The sequence below is a fragment of the Monodelphis domestica genome, chromosome 6 (assembly GCF_027887165.1).
Source record: "Monodelphis domestica isolate mMonDom1 chromosome 6, mMonDom1.pri, whole genome shotgun sequence".
NCBI lineage: Eukaryota > Metazoa > Chordata > Mammalia > Didelphimorphia > Didelphidae > Monodelphis > Monodelphis domestica.
In genome coordinates, this window is record NC_077232.1 from 276,039,100 (window position 1) to 276,057,520 (window position 18,421).

Sequence of the window (18,421 nt, forward strand, 5' to 3'; positions counted from 1 at the left end):
TTATTTGTTGAATTAAAAAAACAACACCCTTCCATCTTAGAATCCAGATTGTATGTTGGTTCCAAGACAGAAGAGTGGCATAGGCTAGGCTATGCCATCTAAGTGTCCTCTGGTGGTTTTCTTTCAATTTTAAAAGTAGATTTTAAAGAAGAGTATTCTTCGATTTTCAGGATTTCCAATTTGGTGTTTAACTGAGGATTTATTTGTTGTCTTTTTCTTTTTTTAGTTGCCTAACAGATTCATCAAGCTGTTATTTATTTTATACAAACATTTAGAGATATAAAATTTCCCCAAGAGTATGGCTTTAGCTGTGTTTCATAAATTTTGGTATGTTGTCTGTCATTTTCTTTAATGACATTATTGATTACTTCTGTTTTGTTGTTTGACCCACTCATTCCTTCTAATTACTTTTCAATGTCTTTCCACAGCTCTTTGGTGAATGCGATTTTTATCGTGTAATACAGGTCTGGAAAATATGCATTTGATACTTTTGATTTTGGCTGTGAGATTTTTTTTAATACCCTAATATAGTCAGTTTTTATGTAGGTGCCATGTACCATGAGGCAAAAAAGGTGTATTCCTTACTGTTCCTTTTCAATTTTCCAAGATTCTATTCACATCCTTAACTTTCTTGTTTATTTTCATCTGTGTCTGGATACTTTCAGTTTCTTGTCCTCCTGATCATGAATATATCAGGGCAGTTTTCCTTGATAATTTCTAATAATGATGTCCAGGCTCTTTTTTTTAAGAGCTTTCAGAGAGTCCAATTCTTGAATTAATTCTTCTGAACCTATTTTCTGGGTCAGTTTTCCAATGTGACATTTCACATTTTCTTCTATTTAAAAAAAAATGTTTCTTGATGACTCATGGATCTTTCTTTAGTCTCATAGTTTCCATGTGCCCAATTCTAATTTAAAGGCATTATTTTCTTCATTGAAATTTTGTACCCATCTACATTTGGCCAATTCTGCTTTTAAGGTTTTTTTTCATGCCATTTTTCTACACATTTTCCATTTTTTGTGCTTCATTTACCAAATTGTTGATTATTTTTTTCATGATCATATTGTGTCCCTCTTCACTTCTTAACTTAATTTTTCTTCATCTATTTGTTTAAAAAAAAACCCATCTGATTTCTCTAAGAATTGATAACTAAGTATCAGTTCTAAGAGTGCGGTATGGGTGAGACAGTGGGAATTAAGTGACTTGATCAGGCCTCACAGCTAGGAGGTGTCCAAACCCAGATTTAAACTCTATGCCTGGCTCTATATCCAGAGAGCCACCTAGTCATCCATCTTAATTTGCTTTATAAAGGGTTTTTTGAGCCCTTACAGGAGTGATACCATTTCACATTTTTCTTTGAGGCTTCTGAAGTAGTTCATGTTTTTGATCTTCCCTGTCATCATGGTAACTTTATCTGAGTTAACTGTTTCCTAAAGCTTATCTCTCCTCCTGAGATGGGGTGGGCGCACTATCCAAAGCTTTTGGGGTCAGGAGTCCTGACTGCCTTAGGGGCTGGGACATGGGAGGTCTGGCTGCCTGGGTGGCTTACTTTGTGGAAGTTTGCCGCTGGCTTGCTTGGATGCTTACTGCTTTGGACTATGTCTCCTTACCCAGTGAGACTGACCTTTCCTTTGTCTTTGGTGAAAAAATTGTTTGACTCCATCCTTTTGTGGGTTCTATTGCTCCAAATTTGTTTGGAGACTTTTAAGGATTTTTTTTTTCCCAGATCACGAATTGATACAATTTTTGATAATCATTTTCTGATATTTTGAGATCTGGGTTCTCTCATTCCCTCCTGCTTGTCCTCCCTTCAGAAGATGGCAGGTAATATGATCAAGTACACAAGTTATACATGTCCATGTTGTGAAAGAGGACACATATTAGTAACATTAGAGAATAAATCATGGAAGAAATAAAGTGAAGAATGGCATGCTTTCAGGCCTTTTATGGTGGTGGATAGTCTGTCATGAGCCCCATGGAGTTGTCCTGGATCTACTCATAATAGTTGTCATTTATAGTTGATCATTGAATTTTATTGCTGTTACTGTGTACAATGTTCTCCTGGTTCTGTTGTATCACCTCACAAAAATCCAGATGTTTTTTCTGTGGTTGTCTTTATCATTTCTTATAGGGCAATAGTATTCCATTATTAGCACTGGGTAGTTCATCTTTTTTGGTCTCAGATCTGGTATCCAAGGCAAAGTATCTATTCAGGGATTTCCTCAATTACTACAATATCTATTTTAACTATCAACATCAATTAGCTCTGAGCCCCCAGTTTATTAAATAACGAAGATCCTTTCCTGGTAAGATTCTATTCATCTCTATATCAATATCTCTAATCTCCTACACTTCAAGATTCTTGGCTGGACATCAGCAGTGCAGCAAACAAAACAATAAATAATCATTTATTATGTTAGATGTAAGAAAGATCACAGAGTGACCTGTCACTAAGCCTGCTGACTTATCAATTTTACATACATACTTCTCTTAAGATGTCATAAAGTCATCGGGAATTTTCTTTTCATCTTTGTAAAATGGTTTTTCAAAAGAATTTCTCAATCCTTTTCTACCCTTTCAGTCTTTTCCATCCAAAAAAAAAAAAAATTAAAGCTTCCTAAAAGAAACTTACAGTCTCAAGCTTCTATTCCTTCTTAAAGATTCAACAATTGTCCTTCTGAGAGACTGATGAAACTGCCCTCACATTTCACATTATGACCAAATATTTTAAGCCTAAAAATGGCTCGGGATACATTAAATCAACATTAACATAATTTACAATAAACATAGCAACACAAAGCACCATTTTCCTGGATGTTTCAAGCAAAATGGAAAAAGGCTTTGACAATGATGATGATGATGTAGTACCAATAATAATTCTGTAAGATTGAATCAACTGTAGTACTTATTACTATGCTTTCTCCCTTCTGAATTCCAGAACCTTTTTTAAGTTAGAGATTCAGGATATATATTCAATATTCTCTCCCTAATTTTACCTTCCTTTGGTGTATCACCTTCTATTAGATTGTAAGCACCTGGAGTATCATTATTATTATTATTATTTGAATCCCTAGCCTTTGGCATAATGCCTGGCACATAGTAGAAACTTAACGAATGTCTTTTGATTATTAAGTAAAATACATGAAGTATGAAGTGACATTACATCAGTAACCACTTTCCCAACATCTTAATAACTAAACTAATTATAGGTTGGTTAGTTCTACATTTGTTTCCTGTTGACTTTTAAAATCTGTGCCTAAGTTGGTTGATGGTTTAAATCAAAATCAGCATTCTCCCTTTAAAAATCCATTATATATTTTTTATATTATATATATATATTATATATATATTATAATAATATATATATTATACATTTTACATGAATATAAATAATAATATATAATATATACATATATTATATATATATTATTATTATTTATATTCATGTAAAATGTAAAATATGAGAAATTCCAAATTTCTCTCCTAAACCTCTCGTGTATTGTGAAAGCAAGAAATATAATACAGGTGAAATATGTTAACTATATTAACCAAAAAGGCAAGAAAAGTGAAAGTGAAACATTCTTCAATTTTCATTCAAACTTAATCCTTTATGTGGAGGTGGCTAGCATTTTTCATCACAAGTTCTTTGGAACTGACTTCTTTAACTCTTTAAAAGTCCATAAAATTTTCATTCCTAGAATCAGAATTTATTACTAACATTTTTGTTTTGACATTTTTAACTTTTAAAAATAATTTTGCTTTTTAGAATATATTTGTCACTGTCCTCTTCCCTAAGTAGATGCACTCTCTCAATACAAATTATGATAAAGGAAAAGAAATCACAATATTGGCCACTTCTGAGAATCTATATCTTGATTCTGTAGCTCTAATCCATTTTTTTCTTTACTAAGCCAGTTTTTTTTCTTTTTCTTTTTTTACTTTACTGAGCCAAAAATGCTTTATCCTTCAGTTATTGTTTGGCTGCTACTGCATATGCCAAAATTCTGAACCATGATTTTTGTTGTCACATAAATACTCGGGAGGGAGGACAGGAACATCCATGGACGACTAGCTAAACAAAAATGGCCTTGTGAATTTAATGGGATTTTATCTCACCAAAAGAAATAAGGAATATAAAAGATTCTGAGAAACATGGGGAAAATAATATGAACTGATACAGTGAACTGAGCGGAACCAGAACAATTTATTTAATAGGAGAGGAAACAACTCTGAAAAACCAAAAAATTGTATGTATTATTTCTGACCATTTTGGATATAATTCCAAAATGGTTTTCTAGAACAATTTTCGGTAGTATGCTTGTCTACCTGTCTCCTATCAACTTCTTGATCAATTTTTTCCTTTTATCATCTTTGGTAACATAATGATTGTTAAATGAAACCTTAAAATTGGTTTTACGTTAGTGATTTGGAGCATTTCATTGAGAAAAAATGCCTCTTTCTAATGGCTGATCATTATATAATGAACCATTTATCAAGTTTAAAAAATATCTTATATAGTAGATCTTTATCATAAGATTTTGAAGTTTTTCCTAATAATTTCCCTGATTATAACTGCACTTATATTTGCTTGTGCAGAACAATTTTTTTTGGGGGGGGTCTAAGTATTTCATTTTCACTCTTTTGATCCTTTTTATCCTGTTGAAGTAAATAAAGCTTATTTTCCTTGCCATAGTTGTGGGGAAAAAAAAAACTTTAAGTTTTAATTTTTAAGTGCTAACACTTTCTAAATATTATTTCATTAGAGCCTATCAACACCCCTGGAGATTGTCTTTCATACTGGGCGACCAAAGTTACATTATGGGTGATTTTGACTTGCTCATAAATTGAATTTAAATGAGACAGAGTTGCACAAAGTCAGCCTTACTCTTCCATAGTCATCCAAATCTAGTGGTAAGACAACACAAGATAACTGGAGATGGTCTGGCTGACCTTGGCATTTCCAGTGTCTGACTAAGCTCCAAGTGCTCCACAGTGTGTACTTCTGCCTCCCTTGTGACCAATGGAACATAGTATTCTTATCTGCTCATTCCCCTAGGGAAAATCTTCTCATATCGAGTCTAGATACTCCTCCCCACCCCCAACTTCTGTGGATTTGAGGTATCCACATAATTTAGCCTGCCTGCAGAGAATGTTTATTGGGGTGTGGGAGCTGAGCGGCAGGCAGATGGGCACCAAAGGAGGATGAGCAGTCTTGAAAATGGCTCAATAAGCCTTCACACCAGAGAAACACCTGTATACCCCAATACTGGGAGGTAGATGCTATTATCAGCCCCTTTTTACAATTGTGGACACTGAGATGTTTGGTGGTTAAGTGATTTGTCCAGGTCGTACAAACTAGTATTTATTGACAATAAATGTTTATTGATTAAAGAGTCCAGATTTCTATCTACTTCACCATCAGCCAGCTAGCTAGATGTTTATGTGGTGCCAAGACCATGAGTTAAGAAGTATAAGTTTATACATATCCTCATATTGCTTGGTTTCACATCACTTTTAAATGACTAGGGTTCTCCATAGGTTAAGCATTATATTATTTCTAAGTAGTGGTACTTTTGTTTCCTCTTTGCCCATTTGCATTCTTTTTAAATAGTTTGCGTTTCCAAAACTAATAATGGTGGTAATGGACCTGTCTTTCAAACCCTAATCTTAATGGGAAGGCCTTTATTTCTCCATATTATAGATCATTCAAGTTCTTGGATTTTGATTGAGGAAATTTTTTGCTAGTGGTTTGTATTTAGTTATATTGACGTCCTTCTCATCTCGTCCAAGGTGGAAGTGAAAGGGCCTCATTCCATTACTAATCAGCACAGGGGTTTTTACCTGCACCTTTTTTGGCCTTGCCTACCTCTTAGGTAGGTTGGTAGCTCTTTTCTTTCAGGGGGTCACCATATTGGTGCTAGACTAAAATTGGCTGCTGCAACTAAAGAAATCTTATCAATCAACCTCAGCTAGTAGGGATCATAGCCATGAGCTACTGTTGGTTAGTATTTTTACATTAGTGTATATTATTCTGTAGTTTTCTTTCTCTTCCGTATTCCCTTCCTAAGGTTTCTATATCAAGAATATAATTAAAGAAATTGGAGAGATATTTCTTTATTATTGCACACAATTTCTATAGTATTTGAATTAAGTATTTAAAAATTATTTCTCAGTTTTTTTCATCCATCAAGTCAGTAATTTTTTTAAACCCTTACTTCTGTCTTAGAATTGGTTCCAAGGCAGAAGAGTGGTAATGAGGGTTAAGTGATTTGCCCAGGGACACAAAACTAGAAAGTATATGAGGTTAGATTGCAATGCAGGACTCTAGGTGTGGCTTTCAAGACATTCATTTTTAATGAATGTTAATATACTACTTTGTATGTATATATCAATGCCCTAGACTTAAACTTGTCAATTGCTGATGATATAATTTACTAACAATATAGCTAAAAGTAAAACAATTCTTTACAGTACTGTATGAGAAAGATCATAGCCAGAGTGTCAACTGTCACTGCTACTGCTCAGTTCTCTATTCTAAAAATTGGGCCCACCATTCAATTCTCAGGATTCCGATTAAAAGCTTCTTCTCAAGAATTTTCCTGTTTTTTTTTTTTTTTGGGTAATATGAGTTAAAACTTCTCTTTGGGGAGATAATCTTTTTTCAGACATCAAAATTAATTCTCCTTAGTATGACAGTTAAACAGACAGTTTTTCAAGGTTCTGTTGCTTTTTAATAGCACCTCTTGTTTCTGTGGGAGAGGCTAGTGATTGATGAGGCATTTAAGTCCTTACTATGTGACATGTACTACAATCCCTGTCTTTTTTGATGAGAGAAGACCACACATGAAGTGCAATTTTGGTGGAGGATACATGGAAATGCATGGAGGCCTGGATCTGAGCCAGGTAAAGTCAAAAGGGACGTCCTATCAAGCGTTTCTAGCAATGAAGTCCATGGCATTAAGTGGAGCCTGCATATGTGGAGATATCTGGTAGGTATTGAAGCTGGCTTCATTTTTATCCTCTTTATCTAATTGTTTGGTTAAGAATCTTCCTCCTCCCATAATGAACATCCATGCCTTTGTTTTCTTACATGATGTGGCCATTTGTATTTAAATGTACTGTGCATTTAGACTTTATGTTGTAATATGTTAGAAGATGATGCCAAATTGTCTTCCAGTTTCTTCAGAATTTCTTGAAAAATAGGAACTCTTATCAAATAGTTTCATCTTGACTTCTGGGTAAGCATGGCGGCAGTCTAGACGCGGGACACTTCCTCTCCCCAGCACACCGATATAGACTACCTCAAAAGTCCTTAAAAATCATTTTCAGAAGAACGGAGGAACTGTGCATTAGGGCGCAGCATTGATTGAAGGTACGTAGGATTTGGGCATTTCCACACTATAAGGGTGAAAAAGCTCCCACCCAAACATGAGCTGATCCACCCTCCCCCACCCTACCTACGGAGCCAGAGCCAGCCCGCCAGAACCAGCCAGTGAGCGAGGGGCACCTCTAGGTCCTTGGGAGATGACTAGGACCTCTGGGGACCTACCCAGGAAACTGGCTAGACCGGAAACCCAGGTGGGAAAGGGAGTGCAGACCGTGGGCACTCCTGGGAAGGTAGTGCAGAGAAGAGCTGCAAAGGACTGCAGAGATTCGATAGCTTGCCTCAGGCAAAATCCTTGCTCCTTAACTCCATAAACAGAACCTGCCCAGCTCACTCAGAATTCTGACTAAAAAGGGAAGGTAAGACATCCATAGTGATGGATAATTGCACACTGTATCCTCAAAATCCTTCCAAAAAAGACAGTGACCCTCAAATTTTTACAGAGGAAAAACCCAGCCTACAGAGGAAATACAGGATGAAATTCAAAGGCAAAACTTTCTTAAAAAATGGAAATTGTTCACAAGCTCTGGAAGAATTTAAATGGGAGCTTATCAAAAAGATGGAAGCCTTCTGGCAAGAGAAGTGGGAAATGGTTAAAAACAAAATGCCAAGAAATCATAGCTGAATACCAAAAGGTGAAAGCAGAAAACCAGGCCTTAAGGACCAGAATCGAGCAACTGGAAACTAATGATCTTGCAAAACAACAAGAATTAAGAAGGCAAAGTCAAAAGACTGTGAAGAAAACATAAAATATCTCACTGACAAGGTGACAGGTCAGGAAAACAGGAAGGAGAGACAATTTGAGAATCATTGGTCTATCTGAAAATCCAGAAATAAACAGAAATATTGACATCATAATACAGGAAATCATCCAAGAAAATTGCCTGGATGTTCTTGAGCAAGGGGGCAAAATAGACATTGAAGGAGTTCATTGGACACCCTATACAATAAATCCCCCCAAAACAACTCCCAGGAATGTAATTGCCAAATTCCAGAGCTTTCAAGCTAAGGAGAAAATTCTACAAGAAGCCAAAAAGTGGAAATTTAGATACCAAGGAGCAACAATCAGGATCACACAAGACCTGGTAGCTTCCACACTAAAGGACCTAAAGTTCCACACTAAAGACCTGGAACATAATATTCAGAAAGGCAAGAGAATTGGGTTTTCAACCAAAAATCACCTACCCATCAAAACTAACTATATACTTCCAGGGGAAAGTATGGGAATTCAAGAAAATAGATTTCCAAGTAGTTGTAAAGAAAAGACCAGAACTAAGTGGAAAGTCAATCAGCTGAATGTGGTCAGCTCTGGTGCCTACCTTTTTTGGAATTCATTTATAATCTGTTTGTTTGGAAGCCTTCAGCCTTTTCTGCATAGAGCCTTTCTCCCTGTCAGCTTTGGTCTCAGCTCATTTACTAAGACTTCTCTGGTAAAGACTTCTAGTTAACATTCATATAATCCTTAAAGACTTAAAAAGCACTTTACATGTATTATCACTTTGCAACTAACTGTGTCTTTGACATCTTGAGCTGGATGTCCATGTCTCTTTTCCCCCACCATTATTGAAGGTGCCACCATCCTCCCAGTTTCTCTAGGTGTGTCCCCAACTTTTTAATTTCTTCTCCCCCACATAGTTAATATCTTGCCATGGGCTTTTGTGACATTGCAGCAGTTTTGGATTGTTGTAATCAGCAGGTGCAGTGGCCTATACAAATCTCTCAACTCCAGTTCATCTTCCACTAATTTTTTTTTCTAAAGTGCAAGTCTTTTTCATTTAGCTCTATTGAGTATACAGTATCAAATATGAAACCTAACTAGTGTTTAAAAAAACCCAGCCCCTCTCCGTTCTTATCTTCTATATATTATGCTCCTGACATAATATGCAATAACATGACTCTGGCCTCCTTACTGTTTTATGAAGGGACACTTCCTGACTTCCTGCCCCTCCAATGATTGGATTTTCTCAACTCCCTTGGTTTTTTTTAAGTATAAATTAAAATCTATCTTCTATAGTAAGTCTCTATGCATATCTCTTAATTATTAGCCCTTTTATTTATTTCTTATACTATATATAGCTTGTTTGTATATAACTACATGCTCTCTACTAGATTTGAATTCCTTGAGGGGAAGTGACTTTCTTTGTTTTTCCAGCACTTGTGCGGGACACAGTCTCATAATAAATATTAATTGACTTATTAAAATGGCAAAACTAGTTTGCAGAAATACAGTTTATTTATAATTTGTTTTATGCATTTCTGGTCTTTGAAGTTTACTGTTAGCAGTGTGACTTTATTTTGGGGTTAAAGGGAAAGAATATGGCTATTTTGAAGATTATTTTACCTCATAATTGATATAGAAAGTTCTTTATATTCAACATTTTTATTAATTACTTTTTTTTACTGAGTTTTCAAATGAATCATTGTGATCAGGAAAAAAGAATGATTGAAAGTGTTAGAGGAACCAACACAATGTTTTTGGAGCATCGATTCATTATAATATTAAGAGTTCTTCCTGTCTATAGTATAAGCATAAAAACTTATTCTGCAAATTAAAAAGCAAACTAAACAACAAAGGCGAGAAAAATATGTAGTATGGTTATGGGGAATGGTTTTTTAAAGTTTCTTAGTTTTTTCATAATAAAATTTCAATTTCAAGTTTTCCTAGAGGATTTTTTAAGCATAGGAACCGTGATCTTCAATCATTTTAATACTTCATTAAACAATACAAATTTTGCTCTAATAATCTGATAATTCTACAGCTGTCTCTGTAGCTTGTCTCAATGAGCTTAAACATATTTACTCTCAGTTTAGTTTATTAGCAAAAATGATGTTTGCATTACTGTTTGGTTGAAAGAAAACAGACTGTACTAAGGGGTTTTTGTTTGCTCATTATTAATACATAATATCTTCAATTTGGAGAAATTTTTTTCACGTCCTGTCACTTCGCTAAGTTATTTGAGAAGTATAATATAAGGAGAATATTTTATTAGGTTATGGGCAAACATCTTTTTAATAATTTTGCACTAGTTTCTTCCACTTGAACTGAGGGGAAAGGAGGCACCATTTTACAATGGAATCTATTTGAGCGTCAGATACGGCTTTGTGATCAGTGTTTTAGGACAAGATTTGTTTCCTCTTATCTACTATGAAAGTCCTTTAACTCTGAGGAGTTTATTCCCAAAGATATTTTTGCAGTTCCATTGTGTGTCATGGAATTCTTATACCCCCAGAAATCACTCTAATGAACAGATAGGAGACTTGATAAGATGCTGGAAAGAAAAGTGCCCCCCCCCCTTTTTTTTTTTGAGGGAAAAAAGCAGCAAACAGGGAAGAGAGGGGAAGGGAAGGAAAAGATTCTGCCTACAGAAGTGGCTTACTTGGGGCAAAATGTCCTCTCCTCTTTTAGGTAAAATCAGACTAAATAAAATAATCTTGACACAAGATTCTCCTCCTCCCCTCTGTTCAGTCCTGTTTTGGAGGTGGTGAAGGGGTGGGGAGATATGACATTTGCAGCTTGTGATTTTCAACATTAAGTACCCCCATGGTCAAGAAAAACCCATGACTACCATGGGGTTCCCAGTCTGGTACCATAATGATAATTTTGAAACTGTTCCTTCATATCTTATACTCTGCTTCCCTCCCGGGGTATAGAGAAACTCTTCTCAAGATTATGTCAGGAAAAGTTTTAATGGGATGGGGAGGGGCAGTCAGATTTAGTCTAAGGAATAGTAATACTAACCCTAATCTCATCTCCCACACATAAAAGAGTAGCAGAAGGGTAGAAAGAAAGAAAGAGAAACTGTCCCTATGGTTTCCTGTCTGCTGGAAATACATGCAATAATTGCTGCTCTGTTAGGTCTACCTGTGGTATCTGATAGAGCCAGCTATTTTGGGCTTCCTTCAAGTCTCAACACAATCCTTAACTTTTGATGGAGCTTTTCCTAGTCTTCTCTAATCTTGGTGTTTTCTCTCTCTCAGATTTTCTACAATGTCATATTTGTAGAAAGTAGTTATGTTGATGCCTTTTTTTTCCCATACCCTATGCTCATAATAGCCATTTGCTAATGCCTATTGATTATTCTAGAAGAGCAGATAACCTGGGAAAGGAAACCACTATTGCAGGTTGTTACCCATCCTGTCATTTTTAGCCTTGAATAATTCCTGGATTAACCAAAAAACTACCCTTCTAAAGGGCTCATAATTTAGTGTGCTTTAAATTTATTGGAGTTATATCAAGATAACAGTCCCTAAAAATAGTATCAGGGTACAGTGCAGAGTTAAAAATGGGTCTTCCAAATGGTCTCCCACCCCCCCACCCCCGCACCCCCAAAGAAAATTTCTCAAAACTAAAGTGTGGTTCATGCTATAGAAGTCCTAAATTTAGACATTTTATCATGTATCCTAAGTCATTTGGATTAAGATCCAAGAGTTCCTTAATTACTAATTTTCAACAACCATTGTTGATTGGGCTCTAAATGAAAGTATGAAAGTGACATTCTGGAGTATACTAAGACAACATTAAAACTGTTATCCAATATGGTCATTTATTTTTAAAAACAAAAGACTATTACCTAGAGAACTGAAGTCAAGCTCTTAACTCATCTAAAAATTGGGCTGGCATATTTGATTTCAGAGAGAGCCTCCAAATCTAAAAGTTCTATTACTATTTAACTTGATAGCATCAAAGCAAAAATCCCAATGTTTCCACACATTTGTGGAGTTATAAGGATTTTTCCTCAAAGCATACTTAGTGGATTTATATGATTTTAATTTGTGAACCAATTACAAGAACTTAAGTTCTTCTCCAAGTTCAGGTGTATTTCTTAACACTGGTGATCTAATTCTTATCCTGTCCTGTGAGATCAAATGTATACTATCCTATACATCATAGCTCTGGTCTTATGTGTTGCTTCTTTCATCTTGAATTCCTGAAATTTTTTTATCTCTGCCTAGTAATTCTCTCTCTCCCTTTTAGAGTGATGATTTTAAAAATTAAAAATTTTATTTTATATCCTGCATTGTTTTCTCTAAAGACTTAAAAGTTGAAGATTACCCAATGGGCAGTGTAAAGGGGAATGGTGGATATAAGCAGATATCAAGATGGAATCAAAAAGGAGTATAAAAAGTTACTGGTTATGTGCTAAAAGCAATGGACAAATAGACTTGTGAATATTTTATTATGATATCCAGAAAACATAAAGCTCCAAGTAGGTTGGATTCTTGGGGTTATTTTTTTAAAATACCATATACAATGTCAATCTTTTTGAATGTACCATGTGCTGCTTGAAAAGGTGTATTCCTTTTTGTCCCTATTTTTCTCCACATATCTTAAATTTTTCTAAGATTTCATTCACTTCTCTTACCTCTTATTTATTTTTTGGTTTGATTTATTTAGTTCTGATAGAGGAAGGTTCAGGTCTCCCACTAGTATAGTTTTTCTATCTATTTCATCCTTGAGCTCCACTAGTTTCTCCTTTAGAAATTTGGGTGCTGTGACAATTGGTGCATACATATTATGAGTTGATATTTCCTCATTGTCTAATTATTTTATCAGGATGTGATTACCTTCCCTATCTCTTTTGACTAGATCTATTTTTCCTTTGACTTTGCCAGATATGATTGGGGCTCCTGCCTTCTTTTTCTTCGTTGATGCCCAATAGATTTTTGCTCTATCTGCTTACTTTGACCCTATGTATTAATCTTCCTCATTGTGTTTGTTGTAGAAGCATATGGTAGGGTTTTGTTTTCCAATCCACTCTGCTATTTGTTTACGTTTTATGGGTGAGTTCATCCCATTCACATTCAAAGTTATGATTACTACTTGTGTACTCGCCATCATTTTTATTTTCTCCTTTTCCACTACACCAGCATTCTTTCCTCTCATTTCCTTCTACACCAGTATTCTGTTTTTAATCTGTCCTCCTAATCCTCACCCTTATTTTACTTTCCACCCTTCCCCCCCCCCCCCCTTTTCTTATTTCTCTTAATTTTCTTTTAGGGTATTTTTAAGCTACCCCACACACTCTTCCCCCCTTGTATTGCTTCCCTCCCCACCCTACCTTTCGGATCCCTCCCTTTTTCTTCCCCTTTTGTTTTTTAGGGTCTATTAAGCCCCCTCACACCCTTTTTAACTCTCCTCCCCACTCCCCTGTTAGTTTTCCCCTCTCAGTTTCCCTATAGGGTAAGATAGAGTTCAATACCCCAATGAATCTAGATGTTCTTTCCTCTTGGAATTGATTCCACTGAGAATAAGGTTTGAGTATTACCTTTTAGAAGAAGCATTCTCTTCTTTTCCTTATAGTTGTATTCTTCCCCTCCCACTTCTATGTGCCTTTTTGTGTAGTATACAGTATCCTAATTTTCTTATTCCTTCAAGTTTCTCTTGGTGCCATTATCTCCCCCCCCACCCCTTTTTTTGAAAATATGATTTTAAACCACTCAGTACCCCAATCTCTACATTTGGATAATTCTTCTAACTACTATAATATTAAAATGCAATTTTTGACAGTTACAAATAACATTTTTCCATATAGGAATATAAACAATTTGAACATTTGAGGCCCTTAGAAAACAAAAAATAAGACCCCTCTCTTTCTTATTTACCTTTTCATGTTTCTCTTGGTTTTTGTATTTCGATGTTAAATTTTCTGTTTAAATTCTGGTCTTTTCTTTACAAATATTTGGAACTCTTCTATTTTGTTGAATGCCTGTACTTTCCCCTGGAAGTATATAGTCAATTTTGATGAGTAGGTGATCCTTGGTTGTAGACCTAATTCTCTTGCCTTTTTTTTTTGCTGTTTGTGGCTATTAGTTCCTGGGAGTTGGTGGGCATTGCCTTGTTCCTTCCTGGTCAGATGTTTAAGTGAGGAATTTGGGGGATCTTTGTATTGGGCTCTGAAGAGGTTTTTGCCCTGAGGATATTTTTTCCCAGTCTCAGCAGTGTCCAGCTGCTCTTAGTGCCAGGTCCAGCCCCTAAGAACTTAAAGATTGCCTTGCTGAGGTCTGGATATGGATTGTAGGCCAGTCTCCATATTGAGCACTGGAGAGGTTTTAGCCTGAGAGGTTTTTTTCCCTGTTTTCTGTGGCGTTTTTCTGTGAGCTGCCCCCTCTCCCCAAGCTTTGCAACACCCTTTGTCCACATTTCCTCAGCTTCTCAGTGTTCTGCGTCTAGTTTCTCTTAGAGGTAAGTCTGTTGATCTCAGCTAGCCTCTCTCCTAGAACTTAGAAGTTTGTCCTGTGCTTCCTGGCACTCTGGAAAGGTAGGTGAAGTGGGGGAGGGGTGATGAGCTCACCCCTTGGGGGAAATTTTGCTCCCTTTTTGCCTACTTTGCTGTACCCTACTTTGATTTGCTCCTTTGATTTTGGTTTTGTTGTTTTGAGGCACTCTGTCTGGAGAGGAGAGGCAGAGCCCTGCTTTTACTCTGGAGCCATCTTGACCTGGAAGATCTATTGGGAGTTATTTTGCTCCAGTTTATGCCAATAAATTTAGCAATTTAAGTGACGTAGGAGATTGTTGACAAAACTGTAAACTAATGGGACCACAGGAAATAAAATATCTGAATAAAACTTCTTTAGGAAAAGGAAATTGAACAGGCTTCATTGAATGAGCTTCCTGGGGGGAAGGGGGGCATTCAGGACCATATGGATTTACAAGTGAATTTTGCCAAATATCTAATGATAAATTTCATTATTTTTTGGAATAGGAAAAGTCTACCAACATGTTTTCTGAAATAAGTAACAGTGCCTAAGATACCTAGCAGATACCTAAACCAGGAAGAGCACAACCATAAAGAAATTAAACCTGTTTCATTAATGAATATAGATGCAAATAGCTTAAATACTAGCTAGGAGAATATAAAAGTGTATCACAAAGACAATGTGACCAAATGGGATTTATGCCAAGAATGCGAAGATGATTTAATAAAAAAAAAACTATTAGCATAATATCAATAACAAAAGTAACAAATTATGATGCAGAAGACTTTTGAGAAAATACAGCATTCATTTGAATACTACTTAAAAATAGTAAATGGATTTTTCCTTAAAATGAAAGTATTTACCTAAAACTTGAAGCCAGCATTATTTACAACATGGATTAAGCCAGGAAGATCTCTTCCCAATAAGTGAAACAATGGCTTCTAACACTTGATTGCATTGTGTCCATGGGCAAGTCACTTAACCTCTTAGTCTCTCAGTAACTGAGGATGACGATTGTCTTTGTGCATTTTCATCTATGATAGATGAGTGTGGACAAAGACACTTGTGCGTGAAGGAGATTTAAGTGGAAAAGTCGATGCACAGACAGTCCCACTCTCTCGGCGTTAGAAGCCTGGGTCCAGTGGTACCTGGAGACTTCCTCAGCTTCATTGGATGGCCTTGTTGTCTTTTGTGCTCCAACACGCCCTAAGCACTCCACAGTGCCTTGCTGTGTCGCCCTCTCAGCCCTTGAACCTTCTTATTGGTTTCTTCCGTCTGTTCTGCCGAGGCACTCTTCACATGCTGGGTGAGCAAGGCCCTGGTTCACCAGGGGTCTACCACCCGATGACTACCCTCACAAGGTTTAGCCGGCCTGTCGAAGCCGTTGCTTGGGGTGTGTCCGCTGCCGCATGCTAGCAGCTACTAGGAGCCACAAGTGATAGCTGGGTGTCAGGCGAGGGTCAGAGGTTGGAGAGCTGCCCTAGGAGGGCAGGACAAGCCCTCCATACCAGAGATACTACCCCTCCCTGAGCACCCCATACACCCCAATTAACACTTAACCCCCATTGCCAGTTAAATAACCTCCTTATCACTCTTCTGACTTGGAGTTGTATAGTATTCTATGATGGAAGATAAGAATTTAAGAAATAAAGTAACTGTAGAATAATTATGCCAAAAGAAACACAGGAACTACATAAAAATAATCATAAAACACTTTAAACAAATAAAAATCAGATTTAGGTCATTGGAGAAATATTGTTTGTGGATGGGTAGATCCAAACTAATTAAAAAATAATCTAATCTATTTAAGGCCATTGCAATAATAATTTTAGTGAGTTGGAAAAATCATTTGAAAGATTAAAAATGCAAGAATATCAAAGGAATTAATAAATGGAAAGGAAGTCTAGATGTACTCGATTTTAAATTGTATTAAAAGGTGGTAATTATCAAAATTAACTGGCATTAATACTCTTGGAACTAAACTCATCCAACCATTTTGGAGGATATCTTGAAATTATATCCTTTAACCCAATAATACCACTATTAAATCGGTTTTTCAAGGTAATCAGAGTAAAAGGAAAAGAACCTAAATATTCTAAAATATTTGTAGCAGCTCTGTTCATAAAGAAATGAAAATTGAAGGGATGCTCATGGAGAATATTTTAAAAAATTACAGCATATGATTGTAACATTTGTAAGAAATGATGGTCAAGTTGAGTATGTATGGTAATGGTTTTACACATCTATATATATGTAATTATCTTTGTCATGATGTCTTTGTGGGTAGGGAAGCATCTGTGGAACTTAACATGCAACAAAAAAAGTAAGTAAAAATGATTGGAATATTGGATAATATTGCACTGCAGTATGGCAATAACAAACTTAGGTAGCCTATATGACAAAGGGCCCCAAGAAACCTCTAAGGAGGCCAAAATAACCATCCACAAGTTTTTTAAGGATTATATGCCCCAGGGATGATATTTGCACTGTTTAGGCAAGAAATATGTTTTTATTTCAGGAAGAACTTCCTACAAAATCCTGTCCAAAAGTAGAGTTAGCTGCTCAAAGTAGGTAAGGATTCTCCATTCTTAGAGGTCTTTAAGCAGTCTGAACAATCACTTGTTAGCTATGTTTATGAATTAAGGGATGCCTTTTGTGTTAAAGCTGGAATAAATGGCCTCTGAGCTTTCCTCTCATTCTTGAAACCAAAGCATTTGTATGATGTGAGGCAGTTGAGAGTCTGCATCAGCAGGGCACTAGATGACTGCCTCATCCTAATGGAAAACAACTCAAAAGATGATGAATTCTGATTGGTCAGAGCTGGATTGTACTTGTCACACAAAGAATTTATTTGGGGAGAAAAATGTGATTATGGGGTAGTGCTACCATTAAAAAAGCACTGATGTCACATCAGAAATACAGAAAAGAGCAAAAGTAAGTCCTGACTGGAATATAGACTGGTAGCAGTACTGTTGCTTAATATAGTTTAAATGGGAAAATGATGGAGTGTCCCTCTTGGGGAATGGCTGAACAAATTGTGTTATATGATGATGGAATTCTATTGTGCAATAAAGGTCAATAAGGTGCTTGATTTTCATATGAGCTGGAAAGACCGTCCATGAAATGATGTTGAGCTAAATGAGGAGAGCCAGGATTAAGTTGTACACGGAAACTTAAACATTTTGTTATCGACTTTGCTATTAATAGCAATACAATGAATCAGGAATCCTGAAGGGCTCATGAGAAAGAATGCTATCCCACATGGAAAGAACTGTTGGGATAGAAATGCAAAAGGAAAACATTTAATTAAATCACTTGTTTATATGGCTATAGGATGTAGGGCTTTGGGTTTTGAAAGATTACTTGATTACAAAAATGAATAATTTGAATGATAATACATGTATAATAACTCAGTGGAATTGCTTGTTGGCTCTGAGGGGGGTAGGAAAAGAACATGAATCCATGGAACCATGAGAAAATGCTTAAATACTAGCTCTCTGTGCTACAGTTTTATATGCAATTCTTGTTTCTGATATTTTTGAATAAGGAATTTTTTTGTTGAGGTTATTGATAAAATGTTAATGATCTTGTTTACAATAAAAAGCCTAATAGTTTGATTTCCTTTTTACAGCCAAATCATATATTGTTTTTCTGCTTTGTACATTTTTTTTCTTTGCTAATCTGATGTGTGGGAAATGTGGAAAAGTGATTATTTTCTAATTTAATGAATTTTTTCCCTGTGTTTGATATTTTGCATTTCTTCTGAAACAGACTTTGTTTTTGGACCTTTTATTTTTGGGAACATGGCTCCTTTTCTTTTTTTTTTTTTGACCCAGTGCT

General features: G+C 35.9%; 1 protein-coding gene across 2 annotated transcripts in view; it reads left to right on the forward strand.

The window, feature by feature from the left end:
* Window positions 1-18,421, forward strand: part of CNOT6L (CCR4-NOT transcription complex subunit 6 like) — a 71,745-nt gene that overhangs the window by 11,902 nt on the left and 41,422 nt on the right. The window contains exon 1 of one of the 2 annotated variants that reach the window (XM_056803251.1): window positions 6,374-6,989. The exons of the other annotated variant lie outside the window; for it this stretch is intronic. The gene's annotated coding sequence lies outside the window, so the exon portion shown is untranslated. Of the gene's footprint in view, window positions 1-6,373; window positions 6,990-18,421 lie in introns of those variants that run through there. 2 annotated transcript variants of the gene reach the window in all.